Source organism: Neoarius graeffei, chromosome 5 (genome assembly GCF_027579695.1).
Source record: "Neoarius graeffei isolate fNeoGra1 chromosome 5, fNeoGra1.pri, whole genome shotgun sequence".
Taxonomy (NCBI): Eukaryota; Metazoa; Chordata; class Actinopteri; order Siluriformes; family Ariidae; genus Neoarius; species Neoarius graeffei.
In genome coordinates, this window is record NC_083573.1 from 90,258,631 (window position 1) to 90,277,659 (window position 19,029).

The following is a 19,029-nucleotide window of genomic DNA, read 5'->3' on the forward strand; positions in this document are numbered from 1 at the left end:
TCCTAAAGTCAGCAAGTCAACCGCAGTCCTAAAGTCAGCAAGTCAACCGCAGTCCTAAAGTCAGCAAGTCAACCGCAGTCCTAAAGTCAGCAAGTCAACCGCAGTCCTAAAGTCAGCAAGTCAACCGCAGTCCTAAAGTCAGCAAGTCAACCGCAGTCCTAAAGTCAGCAAGTCAACCGCAGTCCTAAAGTTAGCAAGTCAACCGCAGTCCTAAAGTCAGCAAGTCAACCGCAGTCCTAAAGTCAGCAAGTTAACTGCAGTCCCCAAGCACAAAAGCACCACTGCAAGAGTCCAGAGCATCCTCCAGGTGCGACCCCCAACTGTCCACATGGGGCCATCCTCCACAGGAGCAATGCAATGAGACTCCAACCAGACACAGGGTACCAGGATGGATCAGGCAGGTCCGAGGAGCAGAAGAGGTCAGCATCTCGATCCCAGGACTGACATGTAACTCAGAGGGACAGATTTGGGGGGGGGGGAGAAAACACAGGTTGTTAGGTATGCCCAATGTCACCTGAATAAGTAAGAACAGTATACATATTGCACCGAGTACAAGCAGGGACTCTGGCAACTAACGATGACAGCATAACTAAAAGGGGAGAGCCAGAAGGTAACACAGGCATGAGGGAGCCCCGGGACATAAAGCAGCAGCCACTACACCGTCAACAAACTCAAGTGAGCAAGCGAGTGGGGACTGACAGCATCCATACATCCCAGTTTACCAAAACACTCTGCCTGAGGACCCTCCAGATCTACACCTTTACCTCATAAACACCATTAACAAAAGGCTTGACTAAACAGATATGTTTTCAGCCTAGACTTAAACACTGAGACTGTGTCTGATTCCCGAACATTACTTATATACATACAGTATATACTATACAGTCAATAGCAGTAAACCATAATAAATGACACAAAGTCAGTATTTGTGTCATTTATTATATATATTTGTCAGGGAAACCAGTCCAAAGACATGCAGGTTAGGTTAATTGGTGGCTCGAAATTGACCATAGGTGTGAATGTGAGTATGAATGGTTGTTTATGTTATGTCAGCCCTGCGATGACCTGACGGCTTGTCCAGAGTGTACCCCGGACAAGTCACCAGGTCATCCATAGTCAGCTGGGATAGGCTCCATCTTGCCTGCGATCCTGTAGGACAGGATCAGTGGGTACAGATAAAGGATGGATAGATATCAACAGCAATAAGCCATAATAAATGAAACAAAGTCAATATTTGGTGTGAGACAACGCTTTGCTTTAAAAAAAATATAGTAGTCTCAGGTCCAATGAGTGCAGTTTTATCAGGAAATGAGCTGTTGGTTTTTCTGAGCATCGTACAGACCCAGCTACAGCTCTTCTGGACACTTTGACTGTCACACTCGCTTCTTCATTTTGCACCAAAACCCAGTAACCTGCATTATGTTTTCTTTTTTTAATCTGGAACGTGCTCTCTTATGGTGGTGTAGTGGTTAGCGCTGTCGTCTCACAGCAAGAAGGTCTGGGTTCGAGCCCCGTGGTCGGCGAGGGCCTTTCTGTGCAGAGTTTGCATGTTCTCCCCGTGTCCGTGTGGGTTTCCTCCGGGTGCTCCAGTTTCCCCCACAGTCCAAAGACATGCAGGTTAGGTTAACTGGTGACTCTAAATTGACCGTAGGTGTGAATGTGAGTGTGAATGGTTGTCTGTGTCTATGTGTCAGCCCTGTGATGACCTGGTGACTTGTCCAGGGTGTACCCCGCCTTTCGCTCGTAGTCAGCTGGGATAGGCTCCAGCTTGCCTGCGACCCTGTAGAACAGGCTAAAGCGGCTACAGATAATGAGATGAGATTTTATGACTTCTACACGATCAAGTCAGTCCAAAAACATATTTTAGATTTCCAAACATTAGTTTTCCAGCACAAAATTAATGTTACAGAAAAATGTTGATATGTCATAAAAGAAAGCATCATATTACATCGGAGAGCACTTTTCAGATTAAAAAAGAAAACATAATGAAGGCTACTGGGTTTTGCTGCACAAATAAGAAGCAAGTGTGACAGTCAAAGTGTCCAGAAGAACTGTGGCTGATTCTGCAAGATTCTCATTTATTTATTGCTATTTATAGTAACTTCTTTAATGTTGTAGCATTTAATTTCATTATTTTTGAAGGCATCTTTGTTTTACAGCATTTCTTTGCATGTGCCTTACACTTTTGCACAATACTGTATATTCACTTACTCTAAACTACATGGTTTATAAAATGCACAAGGATACACAAAAGATAATGAATGAATTAATTAATAAAAATCTAGGTTTTATGTTTTTGAAGGCATAGTTTCTGGACTGCCTTACATTACTACTCAAAGGTGCAACAGTCACTTGTTTTGTTTTTATTTTTACAAATAGCCTGGAAGTTACGTAGGACATGATTTAAAAAAAAAAGCCTTTATAAAAGTTTATAAAGTTACTGAGAAACCCTGTTTCATTCTGTCAGTCATTTTATAGACACTGTATTCTGCAGACCTCCTAAGGTCCTGAGGGCAGAGCCTCAGCAAAATGGGTATGAATGGGTGGGTGAGCTCAAGGAGTAAAAAGAAAAATAATAATAATGCAGCCCTGTGATGACCTGGCGACTTGTCCAGGGTGTACCCCGCCTTTCGCCTGTAGTCAGCTGGGATAGGCTCCAGCTTGCCTGCGACCCTGTAGAACAGGGTAAAGCGGCTAGAGATAATGAGATGAGATGAAATTAATAATAATAATGCACATGTCAAACCGACCTAATCATTACAGACCTAAATTTGGAAGAAAAAAAAAGACAGATATTACCTCAAGGATGTTTCAGTAGTGTTTTGCTTGTTTGAGGATATTAGCTTTGGGAAAAAAAATCCTAATACTGCTACTAAAGTAATTGACAAATCATACTATACTCACAATAGATAGATAGACAGACAGACAGACTTTACTATCCCCCAAAAGGAAAATTGTTAATGTTACAGCAGCACAATGAACAGTTAATTCAGAAAAAAAAACAGAATAGTAGATTTGCATAAGACAATGAATAAGGAATAATATATGTATGATAAAAACAGTATGTACAGATGGTTCCTGTTAAATGTTATAATTATCATGTTATTTTTATAGACAATTATAAAGGGTAGCAATCAAATGGGGGGGTATCTAGAAGAGAGTTTTGTGCCATTTTTATTTTGTATGAATAGAGAAGTCACTGTTATTGAAGCAACACAAGCAAGAAGACAGCCCTGATTAGAGGCAAGTAGAAGGTCATTTACTACTTTAATCAGCGCTATATCAGTATTGTAATAAGGCCTAAACCCTGATTGAATTATTTTGTGTATGTGATACATTCTGGACTGGAAGGCAGGTTTGCAAGCTGTTTTTCCCCCCTAGCTTCATAATATATTTGTTTTGAGACAACATACTACTTTTCTTTTAAGTGGGGTAACCTTATATAGAGTGTAGAGTGAAACACTGTCTCCAAACATTCAGTCACGATTGAGTTCTGTGATTTCAGAGAGCAAACCAAATAAAATGGAACAATCAAGACAAATTTCAATAAAGTTTGGTCAGCAGTTGATGTGATTTGTGTTTCATACAGTAGCAAGGCAAAGTGCATATATCATGACTAAAATACAATTCAGATGTAATGCAATTCCATAGCAAGTTCTTCCATTAGGCGTTAAATGTTCTTTAGTTTTATTTCCTAATAGTTACCAAGGAATTACATCCTAGGATGAGTAATAGTTAAATAGGCCCAATTTTACATTGTGATACATTACCAAAAAATGCCAGGGACCAACAGAAATGTGTGCTTATATCTCAAAAACCAGACTGATCAAATGCTCGCGTAATTTCATCTCAAACTTAAATTTAGTATACATAATCCTACATAATGAATATAAATAATTATAATTATTACATAATCTGTAAAAAATGTGATTAGAGATTTCACATGTAAACCTAATTTTTAGCTTTTATTTAGATTATTTTATTAAGGGATAATTCATAATACTATAGAAACCACTTTTTGAGTAGCATTTTTGCCAGAATCAACAAAGTGCTGCACTCTAGTGGTTAGAACAGCACTGAACACTGGCAAAAGTTTTGTTTTTATAAATTGTTCAGAGGGCAGCATGGTGGTGTAGTGGTTAGCGCTGTCGCCTCACAGCAAGAAGGTCTGGGTTCGAGCCCCGTGGCTGGCGAGGGCCTTTCTGTGCGGAGTTTGCATGTTCTCCCCGTGTCCGCGTGGGTTTCCTCTGGGTGCTCCGGTTTCCCCCACAGTCCAAAGACATGCAGGTTAGGTTAACTGGTGACTCTAAATTGACCGTAGGTGTGAATGTGAGTGTGAATGGTTGTCTGTGTCTATGTGTCAGCCCTGTGATGACCTGGTGACTTGTCCAGGGTGTACCCCGCCTTTTGCCTGTAGTCAGCTGGGATAGGCTCCAGCTTGCCTGCGACCCTGTAGAAGGATAAAGTGGCTCGAGATAATGAGATGAGATCCTGCATTGACCTTAGAATATATATATATATATATATTTTTTTTTTTTTTTAATTAAAAAAAATCAACTGACTATATTTTAAGTGTACAGCTTGAAGTGCATGGCACAAGTAGACTGAGGGCATGTTGAAATCCTGGCAGAATTAATAAGAAGATCCTGGTCACACACTCCGAGAGGGTCAAGAAGCAGCTTAGAAGGTATGTAGAAAAGAAGAGACGTGAAAAGGAGTATAAAAATCGGACAAAAGGAGATGAATGGAGAATATCGCAAGTAAGGCCAAAGAAGCTGCAAGAAGCCAACACATGAGGACACTTTATGCACTCACAAATACACTATGTAATGAAAGGCCAAAGCAGAGCCTGGCAGTGCTAGATAAGAGTGGAAAACTTGTTAGTGGCAAGGAAGAAGTGCAAGCCAAATGGACAGAGCATTTTAAGGAAGTGCTTAATCGGCAACAACTGGCAAATCCAATTACTATCAATGAAGAGTGTGAATTTGAATTCGCTGCTGTGATTGAAGAGATTGCAGTTAATGAACCAACACTAGGAGAAGTCAAAAGAGCTAGGGAAATACAGAGGAATCGGGAAAGCACCAGGGATTGACTCAACCACAGCTGAGTTAAAACACAGAGTTTGCCATGACAAAAACACATCAACTAATGAAGAAAGTCTGGCAACATGAGAAGACCCCCAAGAAGTGGAAGCAAGGACTGATAAACTAGCTAAGAAAGGAACTCTTAAAGAATGTAAGAACTCAAGAGGTATAACCCTGTTCTCAGTCATGGGGAAGATACTTGGCAGAATTATTATTGATCGAGTAAGGAACAGAGTAGATAGAAAACTGAGGAAGGAGCAAGCAGGTTATAGAAAGGGAAGAGATCAAGTTTTTGTACTGCAGAACATCATTGAGCAAGTGAACGAGTGGCAAGAAATGCTGTACCTGGGCTTCATAGACTTTGAGAAGGCTTTTGATTCAATCCACCGTGACAGCTTATGGATAATTATGAGGATGTATGGAATCCCGGAAAGATTGTAAGAATGGTGAGAATATTCTATGAAGAGCTTCAGTGCACAGTAGAAGATCGAGGAGAAACATGTGAGTGTTCTTGTTCTTGATTGTAATGGACTGGGTAATGAGAAGAACAGTTGGACATGGTGAGAATGGTATTAGGTGGAAGTTTACATCCAGATCTGATGACTTGGATTTTACAGATGACATTGTGCTACACTCCTCAACTAAACAGCAGATGTAAGACAAGACTAATAGACTTGATGAAGAAGCCTAACAAGTGAGACTCAAGATCAACAAGGAAAAGACAAAGATACTGAGGATCAACTCCAGAAACCAAGAAAATATTACCACTGATGGACAGGATATTGAGGATGTTGATGAGTTTGTTTACTTGGGGGCCATGGTTTGTAAAGATGGAGGTGGCATGAAGGACCTGAAGAACAGACTATCAAAAGCCAGGGGTGCATTCGTAAGATTAAAGGAGATCTGGAGGTCAAGAACCATCTCTAAAAGAACTAAATTCAAGCTGTAAAAAGACCCTGGTAGTGCCAGTCTTGCTACATGGGTGCAAGACATGGAAGATGAATAAAGGGGATGACAAGGCAGTGGACGTGTTTCAAAATAAATGCCTGTGAAGAATTGTACAAATCCAATGGCAGGATCATTTTAGCACAGAAGAGTTACTGGGGAAAAGTGATATGAAGCTGCTGAGCAAAGAAATAAAATCATGAAGATGGAAGATGATTGGCCACATATTAAGACAGGACTGGGATAGCCACTGTAATATTACAATGACCTGGGCACCGGAGGGGAAATGAAAGACAGGACGGCCCAAGACCACCTGGAAGCACACTGTAGACAAAAAGAGGAAAGTGGCAGGTTGGAAAGCATGGGATGAGGTGCGGGCTGTGGTGGCTAATCAGGAGAAGTGGAGAGAATCTATGAAGGCCTTATGTGCCACAAAGCACAGAGCAGATAGATAACAAGTAATGTTGAAATCCAATTTTGTTAGTTTAATTTCAGAAAATAAATGCTGTCACAGTACTAGGTGAATGGTTCAAAAAGTTGTAAGCCTACATCCTTAATCAGGATCCTTGGCTGGTGGACCTTCTGCATCCACTGTCTCCCAATCCTCTGTCTGATCAGGTACTCCATTTAGCTAGGCAAATCAAGAATATATGAACAAATGCACCAATATTTAACTTTTTCAATGAGTAATGTTTTGGTCAACATGGTCTTGTATTAATATAGCAGGAAAATTGATCCATGTCTGATACGTCATCTATATCTGTGTGTTGGGTCTTGACAGACACCTTCAACCTGACAGATCTGTTTGAATCCTCATGTGTATTGCTATAATTGGTCAAACAATTAGCTGATTTCGTTCGTCATTACTGCGATGAGATAATTCTGATAAATATTATGGCTAACCATTATGAAATATATATATATATATTCTTTAGGGTGTCATGGTGGTGTAGTGGTTAGCGCTGTCGCCTCACAGCAAGAAGGTCCTGGGTTTGAACCCGGTGGCCGATGATGGCCTTTCTGTGTGGAGTATGCATGTTCTCCCTGTGTCTGTGTGGATTTCCTCTGGGTGCTTCAGTTTTCCCTCACAGTCCAAAGACATGCAGGTTAGGCTAATTGGTGGCTCTAAATTGACTGTAGATGTGAGTGTGAATGGTTGTTTGTCTCTGTGTCAGCCCTGCGATGACCTGGCGACTTGTCCAGGGTGTACCCCGCCTTTTGCCCGTAGTCAGCTGGGATAGGATCCAGCTTGCCTGTGACCCTGTACAGCAGGGGTGGGGAACGTCTGGCCTCTGGGCCATATAAGGCCCATGAGACTGTTTGATCCGGCTCGCAAGATTATTTCATAATTACTCACTCACACACACACACACACACACACACAAAAAAAAAAAAAAAAAAAAAATATATATATATATATATATATATATATATATATATATATATATATATATATATATATATATAAATCAGAAAAAATGAGACTGCAATTAATAAAATAGGTGAGTGGTTGTCTTTCCGGGCCAAGGTCAGGGTCCTGAACCCCACACGAGCAAATTGTGACCATGCGCGGTCACGTCACGTCATTTAGCGGGTATAGACAGACTGTTTAACGATTTCACCAAAATGCACCATGGTGAGTATCAAGAAGAGAAAGGTAGATGCGGAATATCGCGTTTTTCAGGAAAAGTAGAAGTAAAAGGCAAGCCAGTTTGCTTAGTTTGTGGGGAAGCACTTGCAGTGATGAAAAAGGCTAATCTGGAGCGTCATTACAGCACCAAACACGCCAAGCTGGGCGAGCTGAAAGGACAAGTGCGTGTGGATAAAATTAACGCTCTTCGATGGAGTTTGGGCACCCAACAAGCAACATTCACAAGACCTCAAGGTAACCAAGAAAACATTACTCAGGCTAGTTTTGTGGTAAGTGAGCTAATCGCTAACAAACTGAAACCACATTCAGAAGGGGAGTTTGTGAAGGAGTGCCTTGTCGCTGCCGTGGAACTGCTCGCACTGGACAAAGTGAAACTTTTCCAAAGTGTCAGTTTGTCTCCAAGAACTGTCTCCGATCGGATTACTGACATGGCACAAGACATTGAGAAAACACTGAAGGATACCGCGATGGATTTTCAGTTTTTCTCATTAGCCTACGACGAGACAACAGACATCACAAATACCGCCCAACTCACCATTTTTGTGCGTGGGATTACAGCTGAGTTTGATACGCAGGAGGAAATGCTGTCTTTGCAAGCCATGCATGGCACTACCAAAGGTGCGGATTTGTTTGAGCAAGTTGTTTTGGCTATGAACAAATTCGACCCGCAGTTTGACAAGCTAAGTGGACTGGCTACAGATGGAGCCCCAGCCATGGTTGGCGCGCAGAAAGGATTGACTGTGTTGGTTAAAAAAGAAATGAGTCGTCTCAGTCTGGATCCAAATGAGTTGGTTGTGTGCCACTGTATCATACACCAAGAGAGCCTGTGTGCACATTCCCTGAAGCTCAATAATGTGATGACTATTATTGTTTCCACCATCAACTTCATTAAAAGCAGAGGACTTAACAGCCGCCAGTTTAAAGAGCTACTGAGTGAGCTTGAGTCAGAGTATGGAGACCTGGTTTACCATTGTGAGGTGCGGTGGCCGAGTCATGCAAATATGCTTGCATGCTTCTACAACTTGAGGGAAGAAGTAAAGCAGTTCATGGAGATGAAGGGCAAACCAGTCACTGAACTCAGTGATAGCAAGTGGCTGTGTGATTTGGCCTTCATAGTGGACATTACCAAGTACCTCTCAGAACTGAATGTTAAGCTCCAAGCAGGGGCGCAGATAGGATTTTTGAACTGGGGGGGACTGAGCTGTCAGCAAATGATTCCATTTTGTGTAAATGCATATATATATATATATATATATATATATATATATATATATATATATATATATATATATATATATATATATATATATATATATATAAAATGTGTGTTTGTGTGTACTGAAGCTTCAATATACATTCGAATTGTGAGTTTTCTAACTGAATGAACATTGGTAGACAAAGGCCTACCTGGTCAACATTGCTCGGTTTTTGAAAAAAACGCTGTAGCTAATTGTTTTTTGCTTTTTCATTGTTGACCCCACCAGGGATTGCCTGCAGGCCAGGAGGACAATGTTAACATCTTGAATCTCATAATTTCAGTTAACAGTTGCTGCTTACTAAAATAACATTATACATAAAAATAACAACATTAAAAGATATTCACCTACAGCCTAGAATGCTGTTATTTTACATTTAGCCTACTTCAGGTAAGTCCAAATTCCTTCTTATTATTATCAGACTAGCTACTCAACATTACAAAACAAGTATTTGTCACATCTGGGAAAGGCAACAGGCATAGGATATTTACATCTTTTGGTTCTTGAAACAAACGCTGTGATTTTTTTTTCCCCTCTTCTCTGGCTTAATGTGGCAGAAAGATCACCAGCTCGGTCATTAGACAGTTGTTTATGATCACTATGGTTACTGCGACAGGCAAAGTCCCCAGCTCCCCTTAGGACCCCGGGGTCAAGATGATGCGTTACATTTACATTGGAAGTCAGAACTTGGAGCTCCGAGCAACATAACCTCAGAACTGAGCGCTTCCCAGTTTAAAAACTGGGACATCATGGAACATGGAATTCGAAAAAAATGGCCAGTTAATGAAATGAAATGAAAACCCCAACGTTTATGCTGGGAGATGCTGGATTTCAATGCTTTTCCGACTTCAAACTTCCAACTTACGAGTACAACTGAACGCACCATTAGTCGCAGCAGAAACACCGCTGCTATCAAATGGATGAGCTGTGCAGTGTTATTAACCGAGAATTACGTGGAAAATGAACACCTTGCTTTCCCAACTCTGCAAGGATCTGCTCCAGCCTACACCGATTCAAGAAGGGGAAAATGTGGATTGATCACTGACAAGGCTGCTGCTGCTGCTGCCATTTCAACTTTGTGCTATAGTGTAAGTTAGTCTAACTAACGGAACATTAATCCTCACTTTTTCTACCTATGTGTGGTGCCTTACGTAGGGATGGTGGGTGGGGGGGGACAGATGGGGGTCACTATAAATCTGGGGGGGACATGTCCCCCCCCCGTCCCCCGTGCTATCTGCGCCCTTGGCTCCAAGGTCCCAACTAGCTTTTTAGCTGACTGTTTTCAAATGTGAAATCATTTGAAGCTAAACTGAAGCTGTGACAAGTGCAACTGGAAAGGGGAAACACTGTGCACTTTCCTACTTTGCAAGAACAAAAGCCTGCTGTGACATGTGAATATGCTGGGGAGTGTGCAAAACTACTCCAGGCCTTTGGAGAGAGGTTCCAGCTGATGAGAAGTTACGAGAAGGACCTGAACATATTTGCAACACCATTCAATGTGGAACCAGCTGATGTGCCTGACAACCTACAGCAAGAAATCACTGAGCTGCAAAGCAACAGTGAGCTCAAAGCTAGGTACAACAACCTTCCTCTGCTTGAGTTCTACAAACTGTATGTGCTTCCTGAGGATTTTCCCACTCTGAGGAGACATGCACTGAAGTTTGCATCACTGTTTGGGACAACCTACTGCTGTGAGCAGTTCCTCTCAAAACTGACCCTTGCAAAGAATTGATTCCGCTCAAGACTGACTGAGCCAAACTTGGAAAACCAGCTGCGAGTAGCATCATCATCTGTACCATCTGACATCAGACGCCTCACCAAAGAGAAGCAGTTCCAGCCTTCACATTAGGTCGGCCAGATATAATAATAAAAATTGGTAAAATATTATTATATTGTAGCATCTTCATTACATAAAATGCTGAAAGTGTTTTACATCAGTACATATAAAATCAATAAGAACACAAGACTAAAAACAGAGCATTAAAACAATAAGAAGTGGATAAAATTTAAAAAGAAAATGGGAAGATTAAAAAGGGATAAAACAGAAAGTTACACCAATAAAGTTGCTTTATTTGAATAGCATGAAAGAAAGCTAAAATAAATGGGCTGCATCTTAAAATTTTCAGCAGAGGTTATGGGTTAAAAATTTAGTTTGGCCCCCACAGGATGTTATAAAACTAAAAATGGCCCTTGATAGGAAAAAGGTTCTCCACCCCTGCTGTACAGGATAAGCAGCTACAGATAATGGATGGATATATTCTTTAAATTGTATGTACACAATAACAAATGTTTCACATTGCAATCTCATCTCATTATCTCTAGCTGCTTTATCCTGTTCTACAGGGTCGCAGGCAAGCTGGAGTCTATCCCAGTTGACTATGGGCAAGAGGCAGGGTACACCCTGGACAAGTCGCCAGGTCATCATAGGGCCAACACATAGACACAGACAACCATTCACACTCACTTTAGAGTTACCAGTTAACCTAACCTGCATGTCTTTGGACTGTGGGGAAAACCAGAGCACCCAGAGGAAACCCACGCGGACAACATGCAAACTCCGCACAGAAAGGGCCTCGTCAGCCACGGGGCTCAAACCCGGACCTTCTTGCTGTGAGGCGACAGCGCTAACCACTACACCACCATGCCGCCCACATTGCAATCTTTTTATTTTTAATCTTTTGCATAAACCGTAGGTGCTAAAGAAGGCAACTGGACTTGCTTGAAATTCTTGAAGACGTTTTACCTCTCATCCCAAAGGCTTCTTCAGTTTTATCTGACTAGTGGGGAGTTCCAGGTATTTATTCTCTAGTGGATCAAAAGCAAATCTAAGGAGAGTTGTTGAGGTCACATGGGTCATTGACCCTCTCAGTCATCCTGTAGGTGTTCGGGTCACTGGAGGCCGGATGTGAACGGTGTTAGCAGCCTAGAGGGTCGTTGGGTGATCTGTGGGTCCCTAACACCTACAGGATGACTGAGAGGGTCAGTGACCCATGTGACCTCAACAACTCCCCTTAGGTTTACTTTTGATCCACTAGAAAATAAATACCTGGAACTCCCCACTAGTCAGACAGAACTGAAGAAGCCTTTGGCACGAGAGGTGAAACGTCTTCAAGAATTTCAAGCAAGTCCAGTTGCCTACTTGAGCACCTATGGTTTACGATGACCTGGATGACTGAGAACCTTCACAGACATAATCTTTTGCATGTTTGTGCACTGATGCACATACCTGTGTGTAACAAGCATGTTGTCTACCAACGTATGTAGGTGGCAACTCTCCTTAGATTTGCTTTTGATCCACTAGAGAATAAATACCTGGAACTCCCCACTAGTCAGATAAAACTGAAGAAGCCTTTGGGATGAGAGGTAAAACGTCTTCAAGAATCTTACTACCTTGACAATGCAACCTTAAAATAACAGTGAAATACTGCGCCATTGACTTCAGAACAGGATTTTGTTTGCCAATTGTGCAAACACTTTCTGCTGCTTCAAGATAGCAATGCACCAATAATGTACCTGACTACACTTCATTTTAAGACCAACACACCCATGAGTGATCAGATGGGTATAAATGTGCCAGTCTCAAACTAGCAAGGATGCTTGCTTTGCGTCGGGTGTAAGATGGGGCCCCATATATTGTCTACATTTGGTGGAAGAAGCCTTTTTTAAGGGTGAATTTATTTATTGAACACTGCTGCCAACCAGTGGCACTTTATGTGTATTTAATGGTTCAAGAACCAAGCTGAGGGAATTACCAACACAGTATAAACTGTACTCCAAGGAAAATAACCCAACACTGGAACATTTATCTAACTAACTCTATTTCATTATGTAATAGAGATGCTTTGTGTCACAGGTTTGTTGTTCTCTGTCAGTCCAAATCTCCGATGACTGAGATTTTATTAAGTAGTCTCCCCAGAGAGTTTACTGAAGAGGGTAAATGAGCATGAATAAAAAATCATCCTGGAATTTAACTTTGTTAAATGCTCATATGAAAACATGAAGTGCCTCAAACTTCCATAAAATATGACTCATACATTTTCAAAAGTTCAGCTTAGCTGTTGTTGATTATCGATCTTTCTTGCATGACATGAGGATTGCGTTTTCAAACTAAACAGCCTGCGTGTCCCAGCACATGAACAGATGTTGGGTTGTAAAATTTAAACCCCTTAAATTTGTGGATTATTTCTCAGATATTCATCATAAAGCAAAATACACTGTTTCATTTTGCATCTGCATTGCTCTGCCATCTGTATTGTTTTATAAATATGAAAACGTGAAGTGTTTAAAAGTTCAGAGTTTCATAAAATATATCACATTAGTGTACAAGAGAGATCTCTCAGCGAGACAGGATGATGTGATTGAGGTAAGTATATCTGCACTACTGATAATCAAGACGCTGTCTCTGAGAGTAAAGTGAGACTTTTAAATACCGTCACAGTGGTGTAGCGGTTAGCACTGTTGCCTCACAGCAAGAAGGTTCTGGGTTCGAGCCCAGCGGCTGACATGGGCCTTTCTGTGTGGAGTTTGCATGTTCTCCCCGTGTCTGTGTGGGTTTCCTCTGGGTGCTCTGGTTTCCCCCACAATTCAAAGACATGCAGGTTAGTGCCCTTGAGTGAGGCACCTAACCCCCAACTGCTCCCTGGGCGCTGTAGCATAGCTGCCCACTGCTCTGGGTATGTATGTAAGTGTGTGTGCTCATTGCTCACTTGTGTGTGTGTGTGTGTGTGTGTTCACTACTTCAGATGGGTTAAATGCAGAGAACGAATTTCACTGTGCTTGAGTGTATGTGTGATAAATAAAGGCTTCTTCTTCTCAGGAAAGGAAAGACAGTAGGATGGACCAGTAGAAACTGTTGTGATGATCAGTTGTTTCCAAGCTTATCTATGTGAATTACCAGTTTTTAACTGAACTGTCTTCTTCTTCTTCTTCTTCTTCTTCTTCTTCTTCTTCTTCTTCTTCAGGAAGCTCAGAAGAATATCACTAATATTGCTGTATGTGTAGAATGATTTTGTAAATGACTTTTTTCACAACAAGTAGCATTTTCATTTGTACTGTTTTAATTCTAATGGTTTTGTCTGTAATACTCTCTCTCTCTCTCTCTCTCTCTCTCTCTCTCTCTATATATATATATATATATATATATATATATAAACTATTAAAATGAATGTTCCAGTATTATGCCAATTTTATTGATTGATTGACGTTCTTCTCTTCTTCTTACTACTGTATTATTATTATCTCATCTCATTATCTCTAGCCGCTTTATCCTGTTCTACAGGGTCGCAGGCAAGCTGGAGCCTATCCCAGCTAACTATGGGCGAAAGGCGGGGTACACCCTGGACAAGTCGCCAGGTCATCACAGGGCTGACACATAGACACAGACAACCATTCACACTCACACCTACGGTCAATTTAGAGTCACCAGTTAACCTAACCTGCATGTCTTTGGACTGTGGGGGAAACCGGAGCACCCGGAGGAAACCCACGCGGACACGGGGAGAACATGCAAACTCCACACAGAAAGGCCCTCGCCGGCCACGGGGCTCGAACCTGGACCTTCTTGCTGTGAGGCGACAGCGCTAACCACTACACCACCGTGCCGCCCTTTTTCTATTTTCATTTTATTTATTTATTTATTTTCTGTGTGTTTGTGTAGTTTGATGTTTGTTTGAGTGTTTTGTCCGCCAGTTGTGGTGTAGCTCCTGACCTAGTTTTGGGCGTCGGTCCCCTCCAGGCCTTGGTTCGCCGTGGGTGATGCCTGTGCTCCCAGCTATGGACTGCAGTGAGCTCATTGCTCATTTTACATCGTGGTTGTCCAGCGCTCTGTGCTTTAATGCTTGGCGTGATGTTCTGAGCGATGTTGCTCGGTGGTGTCGCGGCGGCTGTGCAGGCGGTTTGGGACACACCAGCACTCTGCGTGGCAGAGCTTCTCTGCTCGCTTTGTGGATCCATGGTGTGGTGTTTGAGCGATGTTGCTGACGGCGTCACGGCGGCTGTGCTGGAGATGTGGGACTCGTTTTCGTGCGCCTTTTGGTGGGACTGTGGCTGCTACACCACGGGAATTACATCCTGACCCCTACTTCGTGGACTTTTTACTTTTTATTTTATTTATTATTATTATTATTATTATTATTATTATTAATGTATTTTTTTTCCTTGTCTATAATTGTAAAGCGTCCTTGGGTTTCTTGAAAGGCGCTATATAAATTTAACTTATTATTATTATTATTATTATTATTATTATTATTATTATTATAACAGCGTGTATCCCAGGAAAACTGAAAATAAGATGGGCACACTGGATTTGGCACCACTCCACCACAGGGCTCTATGCACACACACACATACTAGGGGCAATTTAGAATAACCAATCAACCTATTGGCATGGGTTTGGCTATTAGGAGGAAACCAGAGAACCTGGAGGAAACCCACATGGACAGATCCACACGGATATCCTCACAATAGAGCTGTGAGGTGGTGATGCTCCCCATTGTACTACTAGTAGAGCTCCCTGTGTGCAAAGTGTGCAAAGTAGAGCTCCATACTTAACAGAATATGTTAATGCATCGACCTGATTTTTGATGGCTTTTGCGACTGTATGACGGCCGTACTTATGAACGACGAACTTGTACCACCACAGGGAACCCCATCATAAGTGCAAGGCAATGTATCTTATCAACACTTGACCACTAGACAAAGAAATTTGTATCTTTATTTACATAAGATAGATGTTTTTTATCCAGCACTTATTTTTAAATTGCCTTTTTAAAATTAACATGGGGTTATTTACTAACACATTTTACACTCATCAGGAGCTCTGCTTTTAGGCAGTGCCTAAATGTGTATATTATAGTAGTCCTCCCATGTCAGGACCTGGTCTTCCCAGGAAGTTTCTCATCCTCGTACTAACAGGCCCTTAAGCAGCATCAGTCTCTGTTTCTATAGCCCTCGGTCTCTCACCTGTGACATAGCTACATTACATTACATTAATGGCATTTAGCAGATGCTCTTATCCAGAGTGACGTACCGTACAACATACCCAGAGCAGCCTGGGGAGCAGTTAGGGGTTAGGTGCCTTGCTCAAGGGCACTTCAGCCATTCTTCCTGCTCCAGGGAATTGAACTGGCAACCTTATGGTCCCAAAACTGCTTCTCTAACCTTTAGGCCACGGCTTCCCCCAACTAGGGTTACAATGGGGGGCCAGTCCTCTGGTAACTGAGAGAGTTTGACTCTCTGCATCTGTACAATAATCCTTTGAGTAGGTTGCATTGTGGCATGCCTCACCAATGGCAGTATGTACTGCTTTTATGATGGTCTTTGGTATGATCCGACTGTGAGTAGAACTCACAATCTCCAAGTCGAGAGGCGGACATGCAAATCATGAAGCCAACTCTCAGTCATTATTATTATTATTATTATTATTATTATTATTATTATACCCCCACTACAAAGGAGGGGGTATACTGGTTTACTTTTGTCTGTCCGTATCTCCATCCATCCGAAACACCTTTTTTCTCAGCAATCACAAATCATAGCCACTTGGTACTTGGTACCAAACTTCAGCTTGGGGTTCTATACTGTGTATAGTACCATTTTCAGGTCTGTTGCATATCGACTTCCTGTTTACCGACTGAACGTATTTATGAAACATATGGCGTGGATTAACACAATTTGTCACATTTTTCTCAGCAACTACAGATCACAACTGTTTGATATTTGGTACCAAGCTTCAGCTTGGGGTTCTATACCGTGTATACCGTTTTGAGGTCTGTCGCACATCGACTTCCTGTTTATCGACTTCATGTATTTACAAAACATGGGTCATTTCACAGTAACTGAGCATTTTGTGTCATATGACTAGCTGCTGGAATAAAGGTTCATCAGACAACTCATGTAAGGCAATTAAACACCCTAAAATACTAAGAAGAACTATATTCTGTAGATGGAGTCCAAAAAATTAATTATTGACACTTTATATTTTAGAAATAATAAATATAAAATTAGTAATTCACAAAATTGGGCTGTCCAGTGGGCTGGGTTAAAATTTGCAATGCCCTTTTTTGTCGAATTTAGCATGAATTTAGTACAAAGTTTTGGCTTAATCTACTAAAAAGATTGTGGTCAGTTCATTTCCCCAAGGACAAGGTTCCTAATTCACAATGTATATTTTTATTTTTCACTAATAGTCTCTGTTCTGCGATTCAGTGTCAGTGCTGTTACCAAACCACATTTTCTAGAGGCTGAACAGACTGACTATTAATTCAGTTCTTCCAGTGGCCAAAAGGTGTCTCCCTTGTACTTAATTTTGGAGGGAATTCAAAATGGCAGAAGTGGTGGCTTGTGTCTTCTAAATTTGGTAAGTATTCCCAATTTTTGGCCCAGTATGTTAATTCACTGTCAGTGATGTTACTGTAATTTGCGCTTATTATGTGCTCCACAGAAAGGAGTAACAACTAGGGACGTAAGAGGCATGATGAGAGATGCAACCAGGGCGAAAGTATCAGCACAGTAAGCTTGTGGTTCATGAATGAAAGTGTATTTTGTCATTTTTTGTCAGTGCTGTTAAGTTGCACGTGGTAACAGCACTGACACAGAGTAACAGCAATGACAGTTCAGGGATATGTTCTAATATTAACCCTTATATTTCCCAGATATTTTATTGAAAACAGTGCTTTTTATAGCCTAGGCCTACTGTTGGAATTGATTCGGTAGTTGCCCACCACCGATTTTTCTGGCCAGCCATGGAGGACATTTGCAGGTACACGCCAAGTGATGTCATAACACTCATTGAAGAGCTGCAGCAGATTACTCATCTCATCTCATTATCTCTAGCCGCTTTATCCTGTTCTACAGGGTCGCAGGCAAGCTGGAGCCTATCCCAGGTGACTACAGGTGAAAGGCGGGGTACACTCTGGACAAGTCGCCAGGTCATCACAGGGCTGACACATAGACACAGACAACCATTCACACCTACGGTCAATTTAGAGTCACCAGTTAACCTAACCTGCATGTCTTTGGACTGTGGGGGAAACCGGAGCACCCGGAGGAAACCCATGCGGACAACATGCAAACTCCGCACAGAAAGGCCCTTGCCGGCCACGGGGCTCGAACCCGGACCTTCTTGCTGTGAGGCGACAGCGCTAACCACTACACCACCGTGCCACCCCAGCAGATTACTGAAAGACGGAACCATTTCAAGGTTGACACAAATGTTTGGAGGCTTGTGGAGGACTTTGTTCATGATATGGAGTAATTTTCTCAAACTTTTTGATGGTGACGTTTGAAATCTGAATTTGTGAAACTCCACATAAACTAAGTTGTTGAAGCCCTCATGCTTTGGTACTTGTTGCAATGTTTGAGTTGAAGTTTGAACGAAATCATTGAAATAAGTAGTTGATAACTGTATTTCAAAGGCACAAATTGCCTAGGAGGAGAGGCACATTGTGATGGTCATTGTTCAGTATGCAGATCTATGGAAAAGAAATAAAAAAGTCAGGATATAAAGAAACATTGATAAGGTGTGTGGTACCTTATTCTATGAATAAAAGTTGCTTCTGTTTAGGTGTTGTATTTAACTGGTAATGTACTGGTAACAGTAATGACAAGTGTAGCTCTAGTCACAGCACTGACATAGGTCAGTACTGTTACTAGGTTTTCATTCCTGTTACCCTTTGTTTTGGTTAGATTTCTTTATCTAAAAAGGGCTGACAGAAGGGTTATGCCATGTTTCGTTTTCTACCATTAGTACTTCATCATTTTATGACTGCTGAATTTATTGTGTTATTGGATTCTTGTCATTTTGTTATTTGGAAGTTGTTATTCCAAGGAAATAAAGTTTGTGTTTACATGAATTTCATGTTTTCAATGAAATATATGTTTCATATTGTTTCTTTCACATGGCAGTGTGGGAAAGGGACACACTGTGTGCATGTTAACCACAGAAATCTCACAAAAGAAAGTTTGCTTCATAGTGCATTGTCTTCCATGATATCCGGTAACAGCACTGACAGTTCAGCTAGGTACGAGCATATAAAATATCTAAAAAAAAAAAGGAAAGTTGCGTAAAAAGTGCACTGTCGAGCTTTGGAACATG